The 21,925-nt window shown below is 43.4% G+C and overlaps 1 long non-coding RNA gene across 2 annotated transcripts; it reads right to left on the bottom strand.

Annotated features, from left to right (window-relative positions):
• Positions 1–990: 990 nt before the first annotated feature.
• On the bottom strand, positions 991–21,111 carry LOC127006068 (uncharacterized). Of its 2 annotated transcripts, none has more exons than XR_007759045.1 (3): positions 21,038–21,111; positions 14,125–14,218; positions 991–1,642 (listed from the first exon to the last, which is right to left on the bottom strand). It is a non-coding gene; the product is annotated as an uncharacterized LOC127006068 (long non-coding RNA). The 2 variants fall into 2 exon arrangements; XR_007759044.1 differs by having other exon boundaries at positions 991–1,639.
• Between the last annotated feature and the right edge of the window lie 814 nt (positions 21,112–21,925).

Genomic DNA, 21,925 nt, shown 5'->3' with positions numbered 1-21,925 from the left:
ATCCTTGACCGACCGTGCCAAGCCTCTCACTGCTTTTTCCACCCACCGAGGATTGGTTGAGTTCTGTCGACTTCCCTTTGGTCTCGTCACCGCCTGCTCCACCTACATCCGCCTCATGAGGACTGTTCTTGCCGATCTGCCTAACATCTCCATTTATTTTGATAACGTCTTCATTTACTCGTCGGATTGGCCCAGTCACCTAACAGCTCTAACATCTGTCCTTGAGCGGCTCCGTCATCACCGGCTGACGGCGAAACCATCCAAGTGTCGGTTTGGCTTCCCTTCTATCCTGTACTTGGGGTTTGTGATTAACGGGGTGCACCTTCGCCCCATGCGGGACAAGACTGAGGCCCTGAAACAGATCAGCCCTCCGACTACCAAGAAAAGTCTTCGCAGCCTCCTAGGGATGGTTTCGTTCTACCGCTGTTTCATCCCCATGGCTTCCGAGCTCACGGGACCTCTATCCGACCTTCTCCGGAAACCCCAACGTGAGCCGCTGCCGTGTACTGAAGATCTTTTATCACGGTTCGAACAACTGAAGGACGCCTTGTCATCGCAGCCAGTCCTACGATTACCTAACCCCGCCTTGCCTTTTGTTCTTAGGACAGACGCCTCGAACCTCGGGTTGGGAGCTGTGCTGCTGCAGTACTACAAGGACACCCCCCATCCAGTCTGGTATGCCAGTCGGAAGCTGCTTGGCCGGGAAAGGAGGTACGCCACCATCGAACGAGAAGCCCTTGCCATCTTGTTCGGGATCTCCATTTGACTTCTACCTCAGAGGTAAAGAGTTAATTTTAGAAACAGACCATAAACCTCTGGTATATCTCCACAAGTCCAAGTGCTCCAACGACAGACTGATGAGGTGGGCCCTTCAGCTGCAGAGCTACCCGTTCCGGTTGGTTCATCTTGCCGGCCGAGACAACGTGGAAGCAGACTTTCTGAGTCGCTCCTTAGGAGGTGAACGTTAGCCGTTCCTGTTTGTCATATCTGGTTGCTTATTTTTCGTTGTATCGTGTTAGTTCAGTTTAATCTACCTACGGTAGATTTTTGTAAGGGGGCTAATGTGAGGGCTGAACTACCACTCACACACACACACACACACACCGGTATAAGGGTTGATGCTCTTTCGATTCTTCCCAGCTTGCTGCTTCACCCAGCCTGCTTTGTTCGCCGACCCGAAGCTGCGCCTGGTGGCGATGCAGTCTCATTCGGCTTCACGGTCGGCGCCCTGACTCCACGCGGCGTCGAAGCGAGCCAAGGTGGTGTGGTTGCCCGAGAGCTGAGGCAGAGCGGAACTGACCCGAGAGCGGTCCAGGACCTGCGTCCCCTTTCCTCCCTCTCAACCGTGGAGCCCCGCAGTCCACTGGGCACGGCCTGCCGGCGCCTCCGTCCCACCTACCTAGTCTCGTCTCCTCGCCGAGCTGACACCGTCGGTTCGTCCTTTGCTCCCCGTCTACCTTGGCGTCATCATCTACGGGCACTCAGGCAGCTGACATTCTGCTGAGCCCGTCCTCCTCCATCGAGTGACGTCTATGAGGCAGTGTGCGTCTCTACATCACCGCAACGGGCGTCTCTTCCCACGAGGCGCCACTCACAATTGCCGGGCCGGGCTGCCGCTTTCCCTGGGTCCGGTCGCGTTCTACTGGAGAGTACGGGAGGTGTATTGGACTTTGTACCTTAACATGTTTACACTTACACTTTGGTTGTTTTGATCATATTTCCTTAGAAACCTGGTGAAGGTATAATCATACTTTGGACTCGATTGAAGTAGTTGCCGCCGTTCTCCTGGCTTCGATCAGTCATATAACAATCTGAACCTCCTTGCCTTGACAGTGGTAAATGTGGGAGAGGCCACCATCAGATAATCTATAATTGTTTCAGTAAGGAACAGGGACACAAATAGCAACTTGTCGCCCAAAGATGGGGTGTTGTTAATGATAAGTTCAGTTTATAGCAACTCACTTCCTATAACCACTCTGGGACTCTGGTAGCAATACAACACTCATAACTAATCGTATGGCCAAATTTTTGGGATTAATGGGAAGAAGCATAAGTTTGGCAGACTAAAGTAGGAAATGACTACCACAGGTTTGAAACTCTGGAGTATGATGTCCCTCTTAATGAGTATCAAGGTCAAATTAATATAATTAAAGCTTGTGGAATCTCGGAAATCACCTCAGAGACAGGGCAGGTGGATATGGGTAGTGTGGAAGACCTACTCGGGGTACAGGTTAGGGACATTGAACGTCCTCACGGCAAAATTGATTTGGTGATAGGCTCAGATTGTTGATAGGCTCAGATTACTGCAAATTATTACCATCTCTTGTAAAGACTGTAGGCAATCTCCAACTCATGCGTGGACCATTTGGATACTGTATTAGAGGTTCACACCCTATCTTAAAGGTTAAAAGTGCCGACACTGCTCATGTTCTAATTAGGATCAATCATATTCCTGCATCTAATGTAAACGATTTAGTTGTTGAATCAAAGGCTAGTGTTACGAAAAGGCTTGATGACTTCTTCTCTGTAGAAAATCTGGGGACATGTTGCATTCCAAAATGCGGCAACTGTAAGTGTGGAAAGTGTCACATCGGGAGTAACAAATACAGCCTTAAAGAAGAAAGGGAATTGTCACTAATTACACAAGGATTAACACATGACTCAAAGGAAAGTCGTTGGACCACTTCTTATCCATGAATCAAATCGCCGAAGACCTTACCCAACAACTTCCCGGCCTACTTGGCCAGACTAAGAGCTACTGAGAAGAGATTATCAAAAGGAGGGGTTGCATATGCGAAGGCATATGGGGATCAGATCAGTGACATGGTGGAACGGGGAGTGGCCAGAAAATTGACTGGAGATGAAATGAAGAAATATCAAGGCCCCGTACAATACCTTCCGCACCACGAAGTATTAAAGCCAGACTCTAAATCCAAACCCATCAGAATAGTATTTAATTCATCTGCCTCATACATGGGACATGTCCTGAATGATTATTATGCCAAAGGTCCTGATATGCTTCGTGATGTCTTTGGCATGTTACTTAGGTCCAGTAGCAATTGTTGGAGACATCAACAAGATGTATAATTCTGTACTCATCTCAGAAGAACATAAGAACATAAGAACGTAAGGAGTCTGCAAGAGACCGGTTGGCCTATACAAGGAAGCTCCTGTACACTCAACCCCACCTTACCTCACCATCCATGGCTTTATCTAACCTCTTCTTGAATGTATCTACGGTATTGGCACCCACAACATGGCCCCCAAGCCTGTTCCATTCGTCCACCACTCTATTGGTGAACCAATTCTTGCCTATGTCTTTGTTGAATCTGAATTTGTCTAACATAAAACCATTGCTACGCGTCCTACCTGGCTCTTTTATTATCAAAATCTTATTGACATCCCCCTTATTAAAGCTCTTCATCCATTTATAGACTTCGATCAAGTCTCCTCGCAACCTTCGCCTTTCTAGCGACTGTAGATTTAACTGCTTCAGCCTGTCTTCATAAGGCAAGTTTCCCACCCCCTGAATCATCTTTGTTCTTATGTTCTTAAGATTCAAAGATAGTTAACACTGAGGACGAAAAGGTACTAGGAATGATCTGGGAGCCGAAGAAAGATCAATTCTCTTACAAAGTGAGAATTAACTTTTCGGCAAGGCGCTAGAGTATCCGTACCGGTCCCGACTTAACAGTAGAGGAAATAGTGCAAGAGGTACCCGAACAATTGACTAAAAGAATGATCTTGAGTCAAGTAGCGTCACTGTATGACCCTCTGGCCCTGGCTACACCTTTCACAATACGATGCAAACTATTAATGAGACAGCTCGTTACACTGAAACGAGAATGCAAGGCAGACGAACAACTGGGTTGGGATGAACCAGCTCCTGATGAAATGCATGCTCATTGGGCTCGTCTGTTCCAAGATATGTACGCCTTGGAAGATCTGAAGATCAAGCGGTGTATTAACCCAAACGATGCGATTGGCAACCCAACACTTGTCATATATACTGACGCCAGCAACATTACATACTCTATCTGTGCGTACATTCGCTTTGGACTGAAGGATGGTACATTTTCCGTTCAACTGCTCGCAGCCAAGAGTCGAATTGCTCCCATACGAAAAATAGCTGTTCCAAGACTGGAGCTCTGTGCAGTATTATTGTCTGCTAGGTTGAGGAAGGTAATAGAGAAAGAAACAAGTTTTTTTTTTTATATGATAGGGTACTACACCTCAATGATTGTACGATCGCAGATACAAAATGAATCTTACGGATTTGGAACTTTTGTCAGAACAAGGATTGCCGATATACAGACATTTACTGATACTAATGAATGGTAGTGGGTGGCTACCGACGGCAATGCTACGGACTACGCCACGCGGCCACATAATCCCCTAAAGCTAGGACAAGAGTCAGTATGGCAAAGGGGTCCAAAATATTTGACTATGCCTATTAATGAGTGGGCAATCGACCAAGCTTTCATTAAAGAGTTGCCGGACAGAAATAGTGTGTCACTACAATGCAACATCAACATCAAACAGGCTATAACACCCATGATGGACATCAGAAAGTTTAGCTGTTACAAAAGAATGATAAAGACCACTGCTATAATCCTATCCATTTCTAAGAGGAGACCATTCCAGGGAATATCGCATGCCCTCACTTCGAATGATTTGAAAGAGGCAGAAAGGTACTGGGTTAAGTTGGTTCAAAGTGAATTCAGTGAAGACTGGAATAAAAGATTCAGAAGATTAGGATCCAGTAAAGACGAAAATGGTATCATTGTAGTAGGAGAGAGGATCAGCAACTGGTTAAAGGACAACTGGAATCAAAACACGTTTGTATTACTCTCACCAGCCCATCAATTCACCAGACTCTACATCGCTCACTAGCACAACATTGACCATGGGGGTGTAGACCTTACCTTAGCTAAACTTCAAAGCAAATGTTGGGTACCTAGGGCACGGAAGGTGATTAAATCAGTAAAAGAAAAATGTGTTATATGCAGGAGAATAGACAAAGCTGTAATAGGCCAGTAAATGGGGCAGCTTCCAGAGCAAAGACTTAAACCATCACCTGCAGTCTTCAACACCTCATTGGAATTATTCGGCCCATTAATGATAAGAGACACTGTAAAACGGAGAACTAGAGCTAAAGCGTATGGAGTAATATTCACATGTCCACTTAGTCGTGCTGTCCACATTAATCTAATGGAAGGGTACAGGTATTTTTGCTCCAAGGATAAGAACAGGACGAGGGTGTGTTTCCCAGGGGCAGGGGTGGGCCATATATCAGACAGGATTGAGGCGTGTATGGCAAGCGAGGGATCGAACCCCATTGTCTTTCTCAGCTGTGGCGGAAACGACGTTTCTCGTGTGCCAAGCGAGGACCTTCTCAGGCGTTTTAGAGAATTGTTAGGCAGGATACGTGACGCTGGTGGGTCGCCAGTAGTGTGTGGCGTCCTGCCAAGGAGGGGCGTTGGCGATGGATGGCTGTCCAGGGCGATAGCAGTGAACATGAGACTTGCTGAGCACTGCGAGCGCAATGGGTGGCTGTTCGTCGACAATTGGGACCTCTTCTTTGGCAACGACGCCCTCTACGCCCGTGACGGGATACACTTGACGTTCAAGGGTGTTGAGGCTCTCTCAGACTCCCTTGAGCGAGCACTTGGTACCCTGAGGGATTTTTTAGTATAGGCGAGGGGGGGAGGAGTAATGGGAGCAATGGGAGGAGTAATGGGAGGGGACATCTAGCTCATAATATAACCAGGCAGCTTAGAAGTAATTCTAGAGGAGTAACAGAGGACGGGCTAAGAATCTTCTATACTAACAGCAGGAGCCTCAGAAACAAGATAGACTTACTAAGGGGTGAAGCTTGTTCAGAAAATTTTGACATAATAGCGATCACTGAGACATGGATAGACACTGCTAATAGAAATTTTAGATCAGAATTTGAAATAACGGGTTATCAGATGTTTCACAAAGACAGAAGGGGCAGAAAGGGAGGTGGAGTTGCGCTATATGTTAAAGACTCACTTAAATGTTTAGTTAACAACTCAGTCAAAACTAACATGGATTCAGAATCAGTTTGGGTGGACGTTTACAAAGGGAAAGAAAAACAAACTCTAGGAGTTATATACAGGCCACCCAACCTTAACAGGCAGGACACGAGTATATTACTACAGGAGATTGGCAGGGCGAGTATGAGTAGAAATGTCTGCGTAATGGGGGACTTTAATTATAGGAATATAGACTGGGAAGATCTAGTGGGTGACCTGGAAGCCGAGGACTTTCTTGAAGTTATACAAGATAATTTCCTTAAGCAGGTAGTTACTGAGCCTACCAGAGGAGATAACATATTAGACTTAGTCCTAACCAATAATGGGAACTTGCTACGTGAGTTGGAGGTGGGCGGAGAGTTAGGAAATAGTGATCACAGAACGGTTCGTTTTAGTTAGACTGGGCGGTAACCCAGAACCAAACCCAGTGTTAGTGCCAGATTTTAGAAGAGCAAACTACGAGGGCCTCGAAGACATCTTGAAGGGTAAACTGGGATAATTTAGGGATTCATGAGGGCCAGAACTGCGGATTGGAGAGCCAGGAGAACCAGGTAGAAATGTCTTACAATAATTTAGTTAGAGTAATAGTAGAGGGGCAAGAACAGCATATACCACAGCGAACACTTAGAAAAGAAAACAATGATCCTAAGTGGATGACTCGTGGACTAAAACACGAGATTGGGTTAAAGAAGGGAATTTATCAGAAAATAAAGAATGGGGAAACACATCTCAGGGGCCGGTACGTCGAACTATCTAGATTAGTTAAGAAAAACACCAGGATAGCAAAAAAGAACTATGAGATCAAAGTAGCAAATGAGGCGAAAAGTAATCCGAAGGGCTTCTTTCAGATGTATAGAACAAAAACACGGGAGAAAATTGGACCGCTGAAAACAAACACAGGGGAGCTAGTAGAAAATTACGAAAATATGAGCACATTGTTGAACGACTACTTCCTTTCAGTATTCACACAGGAGGATCGAACGACTATACCGGAAAGAGTTCAGGTGTACGAGGGCGGGGATGGCGATAAATTGAGGGATATAATCATTACCAGGCAAATAGTTCAGGATGAGATAGATAAACTTAAGAAGAACAAGTCGCCAGGTCCTGTATTAAAGGAGCTAGGTGATATAATCAGTGACCCACTAACCGACATCTTTAAGATGTCGGTAAATACTGGCTATGTGCCGAGCCTATGGAAAGTAGCTAATGTGACGCCGATTTTTAAAAAGGGGGACAGGTCAGTTGCTTCAAACTATCGCCCAATTAGCTTAACATCGGTTATAGGGAAGATGCTGGAGTCCATAATAGCCAGGAACATTCGGGAGCATTTAGAGAAACATAGCTTAATTCACGACTCGCAGCATGGGTTCACAAAAGGTAGGTCATGCCTCACCAATCTCTTGTCCTTCTACAATAAAGTATTTGAGGCGGTTGACAGAGATGAAAATTATGATGTAATCTATCTTGATTTTAGTAAAGCGTTTGACAAAGTTCCTCACCAACGACTGTTGCTTAAATTACAGGCTCACGGAGTAGAGGGTAAAGTTTTGAACTGGGTCAAGGCGCGGCTTAGCAATAGGAAGAAAATAAAGCAAATCAATGGTAAAAGATCTGACTAGGGATGTGTACAAGGTTCGGTATTAGGTCCACTTTTGTTTATTATTTATATCAATGACTTAGACACAGGAATTAGTAGTGATGTTAGTAAATTTGCAGATGATACCAAGATCGGTAGAGTAATTGAGTCGGATCAGGACGCTAGTATTCTCAAGGTGAACTCAACAGATTATATGACTGGGCGGATAAATGGCAGATGGAGTTCAATGTAGGGAAGTGCAGTATTCTGAGTGTAGGTAGGAACAACCCCTCACATAACTATTGCTTAAATGACACTCTCATAAGTAGGTCTGGGTGCGAGAGGGATTTAGGGGTCTTAGTGAACTCTGATCTCCGTCCAAGGGCACAATGCATTCAAGCTAGAAATCGAGCTAATAGGGTACTGGGATTTATTTCAAGGAGCGTAAGCAACAGAAGCCCCGAAGTCTTCCTCAAACTATATTTAGCATTAGTTAGACCTCATCTTGACTATGCGGCTCAGTTCTGGTCACCCTACTATAGAATGGATATCAAAATGTTAGAATCGGTGCAGAGGAGGATGACTAAGATGATTCAGGGGTTGAGAAACTTGCCATACGAGGAAAGACTCAAACAGTTAAACTTGCATTCTCTAGAAAGGCGAAGGGTGCGTGGAGACATGATCGAGGTTTATAAATGGATGAAGGGCTTTAATAAGGGAGACATTCATAAGGTTTTGTTGGTAAGAGAACCGGGTAGGACACGAAGTAACGGGTTTAAACTGGATAAATTCAGATTCAACAGGGACATAGGCAAAAATTGGTTTACTAACAGGGTGGTGGATGAGTGGAATAGGCTTAGCAGTCATGTGGTGAGTGCCAATACAATTGTCACATTCAAAAATAGACTAGATAAATTCATGGACAGCGATATTAGGTGGGGTTAGATACACGGGAGCTTAGGGTCAAAGGAGCTGCCTCGTACAGGCCTACCGGCCTCTTGCAGACTCCTGCGTTCTTATGTTCTTATGTTCTTAAGGGTATGATACACAGAGTTTTTTGAGTGCTTTTCGTCGGTTTGTCTCAATACGTGGATACCCTCACACCGTTCACTCGGACATGGGAACACGGCTAATGGCTGCCAGTAAAGAAATCAGGGACATGACTGAAAAATGGAACATCGATCAAATATCTAAACTCGGGCTACAACAGGGTATGACATGGTCCTTCAATAAATCAGCGAACGCACCCTGGCAAAATAGTACATGCGAGTCCTTGATTAAGTCTGTGAAGCGGTTGTTGGTAATCGCGATAGGCGAAAGTGTACTAAGCTTCGGAGAACTGCAAACTGTGCTGTTTGAAGTGGCAAATACATTGAATGGGCGACCCACTGGACTGAAACCAGGCTACGACATATCTTTGGGTGCCTACCTGTGCCCCAATGATTTGCTGCTCGGTCGTGCAAGCAACAGGGTACCAGGTGGGCCCATGGTGGATACAACTGATGCGAGAAAGCGCTTCAGTCTTGTACAAAGCATCGTAACCTCATTTTGGAGCCGATGGATGAGAGACTACATCCCAACATTAACTATTAGGTAAAGATGGCACACCGCACGTTGAAACTTGCAGGAAGGAGATGTCGCTTTGGTACAAGATAGTGATTTGATTAGAGGAAATTGGAAGCTAGCACAGGTTGAAAGAGCTAGACCAGGTAGAGACGGGAAAGTACGAGATGTGCTAATAAGACACAAAATCTCAAATCCTGGTTCTATGTGTGAAGGGAAGAAGAACAGGTTGGTTAACAGATCGGCCCACCGACTTATGTTGCTCCTCCCCGTCGAGGAGCAACAGGTGATTGTGCTTATATTTGTGGGGGGAGTGTACTGAGAATATCTCAGTATGGCCTAGTGATTAGGTTTTCCTTGATTATAGATATATTTTATTATTAAATTAGTTGAGATTGTAATTTTTTGTATCGTGCATTATATTATTATAACCATTTTGTACTATTTACTTAAGTTTAACATTTACTGCATTTTGTTTTTCTTATTTGCGCATGTCGTTGCTCTTGTGTGGAGTTTGTGACGTGGGAGTTAGGTGACGTGGCTGGGGCGGACCTGTTGTCCCGGGGCTCAGCTAGGCTTCCATTCATTTAATTGGGAAGAGCTGTGCGGTGAGGTGGGGGCGCTGATTGCGAGCGGCATAGATACCAGCTCCGTGTCCCAGCTGCAAGGGAACTATCCGGGGGTGTTGACGCCAGAATTACAGTACTATGTATTTTGAGCTATCTTACCGAAGTGTAACATTTTGGTTTTCTATTCACTTGATACTGTATCGAGCTAGGTTCTGTGTAGGCTGTTACCACACATAGTGCAGTTGGCATGTGTAATTTGGTGATGTGGTGAGTTGGGAGTTCATAAAGACGTCGTGTTATATATATATATATATATATATATACGTATATATATATATATATATATATATATATATATATATATATATATATATATATATATATATATATATATATATATATATATATATATATATATATATATATATATATATATATATATATATATATATATATATATATATATATATATATATATATATATATATATATATATATATATATATATATATATATATATATATATATATATATATATATATATATATATATATATATATATATATATATATATATATATATATATATATATATATATATATATATATATATATACAGGTGATGAATCTGTTTTGCTGACATCTGCTAAATAATTGAGCTTTAATACTTGCCACCATTATTAAATAAATTTTCACCTATTATCCCTTGGAAATATTAGGCTATCAGCAGATTTGAGTGGTGTATTACAGCGAGACACTACACATTTTTGCATCATATCTATTCTTTTCAGTTATTCTTATTATTTATTATTCACGTTTACTTTTTGTACTTTTAGTTTTCTCATTTATCCTTCAGAATCGTCCGTTAATGTTGACATTTCCCGCCGCTCCGGCACACCAAAACTGCCGAATCACGCGCCGGTACCACGCTGGTAGTCGCCGATACCACGAAAACAGCGACTGTGAAAGCGGATCGAGGCGATGGTAACGGCTGCTCCCGGGATGGTAGGGCCTTTGGTTAGGGTGCGTACCAGACGATTGTGAAAGCAACCCTTAGTATTACTGGAGTAGGCGCCTTAAAATGTGACTTGGGAGCAGAATTGCAGCTTACAGCGAAGATATAGTAAGGGAAATTATAATTGACGTTTCCGTAGAGTTGTTGGGTCTAGTCGTTTCAACACACACACACACACACACACACACACACACACACACACACACACACACACACGTTGATTCTCTCTCTCTCTCTCTCTCTCTCTCTCTCTCTCTCTCTCTCTCTCTCTCTCTCTCTCTCTCTCTCTCTCTCTCTCTCTCTCTCTCTCTCTCTCTCTCTCTCTCTCTCTCTCTCTCTCTCTCTCTCTCTCTCTCTCTCTCTCTCTCATTATTTTTCTCTGAATCTTTTTCTTCCTTCACTTATTTATTTTCTTCCTTTTCTCCTCTTCTCTTCTTTCTTTCCTCTCTTCCTTTCTCTCTCCGCCTCTCCCTTTCATTCCTACAGTGTTTCCTTCTCCTCCTTCCTTCATCACCCTTCCTTCCTTCCTTCCCTTCCTTCCCTTCTAACATCCCTTCCATTCTATTCACCATTCCTTCTCTCACTTTCTCTCCCCATTTTTCTTCCATGTTATCTTTGTTCTATCTTAACTCTCCTCGTCGAATCTCATTTTCTTTCAACATTCCTGAGCCAAAATATCGCTAGCTGCCCTCCCTTCCCTTCCTCTCCTTTCCTTCCTCTCTCTCTTGTCTCATCCCGTCTCGTCTTCCTGCTACAATAATTCAGAGCCCAATCTCACTCGCTGGCTCGCTGCTGGACAGACGTACCTGTCCAGTTACCTTTATACGAGGAATTGTTTTCAAGCGAATAGGAGGAGGAGGAGGAGGAGGAGGAGGAGGAGGAGGAAGAACGAGCAGGAGGAGGAGGAGGAGGAGGAGGAGAAATTGGCGTGCATATTCCTGTAGCATTTTCAGACAAGTTGCATTTGGTGATAGCGTCAGCCTATTCGCAGTCCCTTACGATAATAGCTCTGTCGCGGCATCTCCAGGGCATATTTCACGCTCCTGAACGCTCTTACGACTTTAAATGCAATGTTTCCAGATCCTAGTAATGGCCCACGAAGCTAATTTTCATGTTTAACTGGGCACGTGCGAGGATTTCCTTATATTTCTGTGTATTTCCACGTATTTCTGCTCACCTGAGGGAGTTTTCGTGAGGCACCGTGTGTTTCCTGGCGTAATTCCTGTGTGTTTCTGTGCAGGGGTCGGACGCAGGGCAGCGGGAAGCATCATACCCGGGGCACAGGACTACCGAAGCTTGAGACGGTGGCCCCAGACCACCATTGCCAAATTATCCTACTCCTTGTCCTTGTCCTTGGACCCCTTTTATGGAACGTTTTCCTTAACGATCTCCTCCAGCTCCTCCCTGAAGCCTATCCATACGCGGACGACTGTACACTAACCTTCCCCTGCGACACTACTGACCACCACATTACAGTCACCCTAATCAACCATGTGATGGAGATAATTACTGTATGGGGACAACGATGTCAGGTAGATCTTGCCCAAGACAAGACCCAAGTCATGTTGATCTCCCGGCGGCACCACTCCCTGGACAACCAACACTATCCCACCCATCCTTCTAAATGGGAAGATCCTGCCTCTGAGGCCATAGTTTCATATTCTTGGTGTTGAAATCAACAGCACCCTTTCCTTCACCAACCACGTCCAGAAAACAGCAGCCAAGGCTGGCAGCAGATTGAGCTGCGTCAGGCGCGTATCCCCCCTCCTGGACACTAGAGGGGTAATCAACCTGTACAACCGTGCCCAGCGGATCGTCTCGGCAAAAGTATCTCCTGGACAGGTGCTGACCCCTCTGCAGCCCATACAGCACAGGCGGGACGTGGGCGGTTTGTGCTCCATATACAAGATCCACAAGCAGGGCACCCGGCACCCTGCTTTACTCCGGCAGCCGTGGGCGACGCCTCATCCTCACTTCACCAGGGACACGAGGAGTGCACAGCTGGCCGTTCTCTTCGCCAGGACTGAGACCTTTCTCCTCTCCTTCCTTCCACGATACACAAGACTGTGGAACTCTATGGTGCGACAGACTTACATAAACCAGGCTAATTCATTTCAGACTTTTAAGTGTGCAGTGAAGACTAGGCTAAGGTGACATGACACTTAACAGTGTGACACGTCCTGTAATCTTAATCTTAATGCATTTTTAATCTTTTAAGCTTAATCTTTTAGTCTTTTAATCTTTGAATCTTAATTTAAATCTTATTGTATTTTTCTCCTGCCAAAGATAGTTTGCAGCACTTCACTGTAACTTTTAGCAGGTGTATGTTTCTGTATTGGGATTTGAATGTATCTAGTAAATAAAGAGAGAGAGAGAGAGAGAGAGAGAGAGAGAGAGAGAGAGAGAGAGAGAGAGAGAGAGAGAGAGAGAGAGAGAGAGAGAGAGAGAGAGAGAGAGAGAGAGAGAGAGAGAGAGAGAGAGAGAGAGGATTTTATAGAAGGATAGAGAAAGCAAGGGTAGGAGGGATAGCTTCAGGGAGGAAGAGAGAGAGAAGGATTGAGAAAGGTAGGTAAAGAAAAAGTGATTTACATAGGTTTACACAGATATACAGATAACACCGAGCCAGTGGTCCAAACTAGGCGGTCTGTCCCTATAGCTAGAATACTATTCGATCTAATGTCAGCAAGACGTTGCATTTTGACTTTAGTGAAGATTGACAGCATGACAGAGAGAGAGACAGAGAAGAAAGTTGAGAGAGAGGACACAAAGAGGAAGGAAATAGAAGAAGATAGGGAGTTTATTAGGAAGGAAGAGAGAGAAGGATGGAGAGGTAGGAAGGGCGGAAAATTATCTGGGAGAGAGAGAGAGAGAGAGAGAGAGAGAGAGAGAGAGAGAGAGAGAGAGAGAGAGAGAGAGAGAGATGGTAGGAAGGGTCACGAAAGGAAGGGAGGGAGGGCGTTTATCAAGGAAGAAGGGAGAGAAGAATGAAGAGATGTATAGACTATAGAGGGAGGAAAGATATCAAGGAGAGGGAGAGAGGGGGAGGGGTAGAAGAGAGAGGGAGAGAGGGGGGAGTGTAGAAGAGGAAGAGGAAGGGAGGGGTAAAGAGAGAGAGGAAGGGAGGAAGAGAGCAAGGACAAAAAATAGGGAGGAACTGCACTAACGAAGAAATACCGGACACCACTTTTGTCCTGACCAACCACAGCCATGTTACAACTCCCCTCCCCCGCGTCCCTCCCCCCCACCACACACACTTAATAAAAACACACAAAAACAATGCAATAACCACAAGAACAAGCTTCCTACAAACACAAATCAACAAGAGGCCACAAGTACTTACCGTTACCCAGGGCGTAGCAATGTTGGGTCACCGCTGCCGGCTAATCTGCAGCTCGGTCTGTTTCCCCGCTGACACATTTTCTTTTCACTAGTCACTGTAAAGTTGAAAGGGTAACTAATAAAGGGGAATAAATTATAAAAAGGTGTTAATCACGTGTTTCTGGTGTCTGAATGTCTAGTTGAGTGACTGGCTGCTGTGTGTGATGAGGTGAAATTCGGAACTGTCCACTCGTAACCTCTAGACTCAACACTATAGATTTGAAAGGGTAACTAATAAAGAGGATTAAATTATAAAGAAGGTGTTTATCATGTGCTACTGTGTGTCTGTCTAGCTGGGTGACTGGCTGCTAGCTGTGATGAGCTGAAATTTTAAGTCTCTCCACCCGCAAATTCTGGACTCGCTTATAGATTTGAAAGGGTAGCTAATTATTATGGTAACTAATAAAAAGGAGTAAATTATATAAAAGAAACTGTCAATCACGTATTTCTGGTGTCTTAATGTCTACTGGAGTGAACGGCTGCTGTGTGTGATGAGCTGAAATTTGACACTGCCCACTCATAACCTCTGAACTCGACAACACTGTAGATTTGAAAGGGTAACTGATAAAGAGGAATACATGATAAAAGAGGGTGTTAATCACGTGTTTCTGGTGTCTGAATGTCTAGTAGAATGAATGTCTGCTGTGTGTGATGAGCTAAAATTTGACACTGCCCTCTCGTAATCTCTGGACTCGACAACACTGTAGATTTGAAAGGTAACTTATTAAGAGGTATAAATGACAGAGAAGGTGTTTAACCGCTGCCAAATAATCATAATTCCTTTCATATATTATTATTATTACTATTATTATTATTATGATTATTATTATTATGATTATTATTATTATTATTATTATTATTATTATTATTATTATTATTATTATTATTATTATTATTATTATTATTATTATTATTATTATTATTATTATTATTATTATTATTATTATTATTATTATCATTAATATTATTATGGAAATGGAGTGTGAGAAGGATGAGGGAGAAAGGAGGTGGAGGAGGAAGGAAGAGGACGGAAGAGGAGGAGGAGGAGGAGGGTGTAAGGCTGTAAGTGAACGGTCAAATGCTTATTGTAAGTGGGGGAGGAGGAGGAGGAGAAGGAGGAGGAAGAGGAGGAGGAGGAGGAGGAGGAAGAAGAGGGAGATTTAAGAGGGGGAGACCGTCTTTTACTAAATAAAGAGGTGAATAGTTACACACACACACACACACACACACGCACACACACACACATATATACTCGGATACATATGGCTGTGGACACTCACATTACACTTAGGATAGAGGGAGGGAGGGTCTCTCTCTCTCTCTCTCTCTCTCTCTCTCTCTCTCTCTCTCTCTCTCTCACTTGCGATGTACACGAGATATGATTACATGAACACGTATGACTTGAATTAATGGCAGATAAATATAAATTATATGCCGTCTGCATCAGCATCAACAGTGATGACGAGGACGACCTGTTTGTCGATGGTGATGAATATTGAAATAACATGTGGTCAGTTATTTACATTATTAATCCACCCATCATATACTCGCTGTCTATTTTTGTGTGCTATGACTTTTTAACAGATCTAATTGAACACATATCGTATGGCGTCATTTCCTAATATCAGAATAAAATTTTCATATATTTCTCCAATTTCGTTTCACGTTTTTACTCTGCAATGAATTCCCGCTTCAATTCTATTCTTATTCCTTTCCGTCTCTTACGCGATTTCCTATAAATGATTAAGCGTCAGCTACGTGCTTTATCCCATGTCACGCTCAACTTAGCCTGTGGGAAGGATAGTCATATACTCGTACAACTTTCAATGGGTGTATAATTACCAAACAAACCTCATACAGCACTTAAGTAACATCCAGTTACGCTGGAACAGGAATCCGGGTCGTGTAAATAAAATACCCTTCCATACTTAGCATATACTTTCGAGTTATCCGCCATCAAGTCATATGTGTGCAAAGCTTCACATCGCATGTATGTACAGTCGCGGACAAAAGTCCTGCGCAGCTTTCAACCCAGCGTGACTCCCGGTCACCTGAGGTTCGAACAAACGGACGAAGCACCAAACCAACAGAGATGGCACACGTGAAGTGTTTGTGTTGTTTGTGTACTGAATAAAATTCTTGGTGTCATATGACCCTGCCTGTTGCGGCGGCCGACCTCAATCACTCACTCACTCATTCACTCACTCACTCACTTACTCACTCACTCACTCATGTAAAATTATCATCATAATCTGATAGCATTATGCAAGATGACGCCACTATAAACACTCGCCTGCGCCAAAACGGGCTGGGCCGACCATCAGGCCGCAACTGAAAGAAGCCTTGGGACGACCATCAGGCCCCACCAGGAAGATGCCTACCGGCGCAACAGGAAACGACGTAAAAAAAAAAAAAAAAAAAAAAATTAGCGAGATTAAGATATGACGTCGTTTAATTCATGGGGAAAATTTACAAAGGTGTGGCAGGCAATAGTATTTTTTAGGTTTTATGTCTCATGACCACTAGGGTAAATTGATCATGGCGTTAGACTGCATGAGACAAATGAAGAAATGCACAGTGTGTGTGTGTGTGTGTGTGTGTGTGTGTGTGTGTGTGTTCTCTCTCTCTCTCTCTCTCTCTCTCTCTCTCTCTCTCTCTCTCTCTCTCTCTCTCTCTCTCTCTCTCTCTCTCTCTCTCTCTGTGTGTGTGTGTGTGTGTGTGTGTGTGTGTCTCTCTCTCTCTCTCTCTCTCTCTCTCTCTCTGTGTGTGTGTGTGTGTGTGTGTGTGTGTGTGACCAAACCGGATACAGTGGATACAGAGTCCCGTCCCCTCCTCCTTTCCCTCCCCCTCTCCCTTCCCCTCCCCATCCCTTCCCTTCTTCCCCTCCTTTCTCTCTTCCCCTCCTCCTTCTCTTCCCCTCCCCCTTCCCTCCTTCCCCCCCTTCCCTTCTTCCCCTCCCCCTCCCCTTCTTCCCCTCCTCTCCCCCTATCAGCCTACTAGTGAATTGCATTATTTATAGGTCCTTCACGAAATTGAATAATCATTTAATATAAGAAGAAATGCAAAGAAAAATATATAATCATTACAATTGCTTAGACGTGAAAAATAGAGTAAACATGTACTTGCTCTTTGGTTTAAAAAAAAATGTATACAATGTATTATGGAACAAGCTTTTGTGTTTAACGAGTGTGTTTGGTAGTATCCACTTGTTTCGTTAGTAAATGTTGGCAGAGGTCATCACTGAGGGAGCGAGGTGATGTGTGCTTATTCTGTAGTGTTATGAGTCAGTCACCTGAGATCTACAACATAAGTAAGTAGCTATGATTACACGCTGTAGTTGTGTATTGCATATAATGAATTGTTACCACACCACACGAATTTATTGTTGATTTTTACATATTTCTGTTATTACCTAAACAATTTATAATGTTATCGCTCTAATCCCACATGTAAGGGTTAAAATCAACATTATTCAGAACTACACATGCCCATATAATATTTCAATATGATCAAACATTAACGTATGACAATCCATCCAGGAATGGCAGAAAGACGTGACAACGCTGTCGACGTAATAACAAAAAGGGGTAGAATCATCGGAATGTGGGAGTGTGGAAAAAGTTCCAGAGAAACTTCTGAAATGGCAGGTGTATCTGTCAGCACCGTCAACAGGTGGATCAGAAGATGGCAGGAGGAAGATTCGGTGAAAACTAAACCGCGCAGTGGGAGACCCAAAGTTACTACCCAAGAAGACGTCAACCGTATTATGGACACCACACAGGTGCACCCTAAGTTGAATGCAGTGAAGCTCACTCGTGATCTACAGCTACCTTGCCACCCACGCACCACAAGGCGACGCTTGCATGAGAACAAAATCAATTGTTATGTGACTGCTAAAAAAGAGAAACTGTCCCAGTCACAGAAAGAATGTAGACTTGGTTTCGCTCTCCAGTATCTAACAGTAGATGAAAGTTTCTGGAAAAATGTTATATTTACAGACGAGAAAAACTTTATATCAGTTGAAGCAGGCGCAAGAATGTGCTGGAGACCAATTAACACCCGTTATTGTGACAAACATATTCAAGAAAAAGCAAGGAGTGGCAGAGTAAGTGTTAATTTTTGGGGATGGATGTGGGCGTGGGACCCTAGTGAACTTGTTACATTAGAAGGACGGTTTGCAGGTCAAGACTACGCCAGTGTTTTAGAGGATGTATTGCTGCCGTCAGTGCGAGCAGTGTTACCACATCCACATCCTATTATTTTTGTTCATGACAGGAGTCCCGTCCACACTAGTAACGTGGTGAGGGAGTGGCTCGTACAAAACCCAGAAATTCTCCCGCTAGATTGGCCCCCTAAGGGTTGCGATATAAAGCCTATAGAAAATCTGTGGGCCATCATGTCTCGGGAATCGGATGTGGGTGATGACATCAGTTGTGCAGCCACTGAACGACATGCCCAGGAAGTGTGGGAATCTGTGCGCCGCCGTCCCAACACCTGCTACAATCTAGTGACATCCATGTCAAAGAGAATTAGTGAAGTAGTTGATGCTCAAGGAGGTTGGACAAAATATTGAATGCTACAACAATACTGATTATTGGTATCTGAATACTTTTAACAGGAGGTATCCTGTCTGTCTGTATTTTTTATTAAATGCTTCATTTATGATTTGTATAAAAAATATTAAGTTTGATTTTGAAGTGTAAATGTTACTACACATAGTAAAACATTTTTCAATACATATTTGGGTTTGTTTAATTTGTTCTTTTTTCAAAAAGATTATCAATGGTGAGATACGGTTTTGAATATCAATGGTGAGATACGGTTTTGAATATACTCTAGTTACTCTGTAATAAATTATTAAGTGTTTCGATTGTAAGGCCAAATACAATTATTCAATACTACATATGCTTTTTATTATATACCACAAATTAATTGTGCCTTAATAAGGAGCAGAAATCCCTATTTGTTATAACAGGGTTTGGTCAATATTTGACTGATTACAATAAGGGGTTAAATATAGTTGTAACTATATGAACTGCGTGACCTCTTTCCTATAAGATATTATGTGATATAACTTTGCATATTCTAATAATTGTTATGCCTATGTAATAATTGAGAATCCCACAACCCTTGATCTTCACCTCCCTCCACGGAAAGCCCATAACCCTTATCTGCACACACCTCCACTTTCCTGTCACAGTTTCCCCATACTCGTTCACACACACACACACACACACACACACACACACACACACAGATACACACACAGAGAGAGAGAGAGAGAGAGAGAGAGAGAGAGAGAGAGAGAGAGAGAGAGAGAGAGAGAGAGAGAGAGAGAGAGAGGGGGGGAGAAGGAGGAGGGAGGAGGGAAAGGAGGGAGGTGAGGTGGTGGATACACGTCACAAATACGTCACGCCTCACTTGTTCGAATGTGTAAGTGGCTCACGCAGGTTTTGCCATCACAGTCAAGAGTAAACGCCATAATTACCCGCATCTGGCAATACACAATAGCGTCAAAAATTAGCGGAGTGTGTGAAACAATCTGTGTCAAGGCCCCATACTGATCCGAGTCTTCGTTTGAAAGATATTTGCGAAAAACGGTATGTCTGATATGTATAGTAGTTTCGTCTTCCTATAAATAATTTCCGTTCACAATAACTTATGACTAACCTAACAATCTAACTCACAACCGCTACCCAACTAACAACCGCTAACTAACACTACTAACAGCTTCCTTACTAACAATGCTGGTTAACAACACTAACGCTAACAACGACACTAACAGCCACTTAATCAACATTACTAACACTACCGACAATACTAATAACAACTTATTTACTAACAATACCATTTTTTAACAACGTTAACAACACTAACAACCTCTTAACTAACACTACTAACACTACCAACAATACTAACAACACTAACAACCTCTTAACTAACACTACTAACACTACCAACAATACTAACAACACTAACAACCTCTTAACTAGCACTACTAACACTACCAACAATACTAACAACACTAACAACCTCTTAACTAACACTACTAACACTACCAACAATACTAACAACACTAACAACCTCTTAACTAACACTACCAACAATACTAACAACACTAACAACCTCTTAACTAACACTACTAACATTACCAACAATACTAACAACACTAACAACCTCTTAACTAACACTACTAACACTACCAACAATACTAATAACAACTTTGACAATACCAATTTTTAACAACGCTAACACTAACAACCGCTAACTAACACTATCAATACCGACAATACTAACAACTTCTTGACTAACGATGCTGATTAACAATACTAGATAGTTAACAACACTAACAACAATAACAACCGCTTAACTAACACTACTAACACTACCGACAATACTAATAACTTCTTTACTAACAATACCAATTTTTAACAACGCTAACACTAACAACCGCTTAACTAACACTACTAACACTACCGACAAAACTAATAACTTCTTGACTAACGATGCTGATTAACAATACTAGTTAACAACACTAACAACACCGAGCAAAACCTATAGCAACACCTTCGCTTACCTGACGACAAGGCTGGCAAAGGTGATAATCAGACCATGACGAGGTAACTATGGACCCCCAGAGCTGAGGAACTACAAGAATCACTGTGCTGAGATTGACATGCAGAGGAACACACTAACAGACACGTAAAACATCGGTAGCAAACAGTAACAAGCAGGATCATTATGTCCTCCACCCCCAAGGCTGTGGAACTCCAAGAATCACTGTGCTGAGATTGACATGCAAAGGAACGCAGTAACAAACACGTACAGACACCGCTCACAAACACTAAAACACAAGAACAAACACCAATATTCACCTGGGAAGTCCTTGACAACCACCTCGGGGCACAAGTTCACATCCTGCGGCACCTCAACGTAAGCTAGCATGATCTCTCTCTCTCTCTCTCTCTCTCTCTCCTCCCCTCCCTTCCTTCCTCCCTCCTTTCTTCCCCCAGCCACCTGTTTCCTCCGCTTCCCTCCCTCCCTCCTTCTTCCCCTCCGCTCCACCTGCCTGTCCCTCCCTCTCTCTACCTCCCTCCCCACTCCCCCTTCTCTCTCCAACACCTGGACGTCGAGTTGTTCGTCTCTCTCTCTCTCTCTCTCTCTCTCTCTCTCTCTCTCTCTCTCTCTCTCTCTCTCTCTCTCTCTCTCTCTCTCTCTCTCTCTCTCTCTCTCTCTCTCTCTCTCTCTCTCTCTCTCTCTCTCTCTCTCTCTCTCTCTCTCTCTCTCTCTCTCTCTCTCTCTCTCTCTCTCTTCTCTCTCTCTCTCTCTCTCTCTCTCTCTCTCTCTCTCTCTCTCTCTCTCTCTCTCTCTCTCTCTCTCTCTCTCTCTCCTCTCTCTCTCCAGAATAAAACTCAGCAACCGGATAAGTAAAAAAATAAATGGACAGGAAGAAGGAGGAACCGAATATAACAAAAAGAGAAAAATACAATAAAAGAAAAAATCATGGACAGGAAAGAAGGAGGAGGAGGAGGAAGAGGAGGAGGAGGAGAAAGAGGAGGAGGAGGAAGATGAAGAGGAGGATGAAGCAAGATTATTACTGCCAGATAGAAGCAATTATTGTAAGTCTGGTCACACACACACACACACACACACACACACACACACACACACACACACACACACACACACACACACACACACACACACACACACACACACACGGGGATAGAGAAAGTATGTAATAAAACTAGGATGAAGGACAG

This window comes from Eriocheir sinensis, chromosome 32 (genome assembly GCF_024679095.1).
Source record: "Eriocheir sinensis breed Jianghai 21 chromosome 32, ASM2467909v1, whole genome shotgun sequence".
NCBI lineage: Eukaryota > Metazoa > Arthropoda > Malacostraca > Decapoda > Varunidae > Eriocheir > Eriocheir sinensis.
The sequence above is the reverse complement of the archived record's forward strand: the minus strand, read 5'-3'. Positions and strand labels throughout refer to the sequence as shown.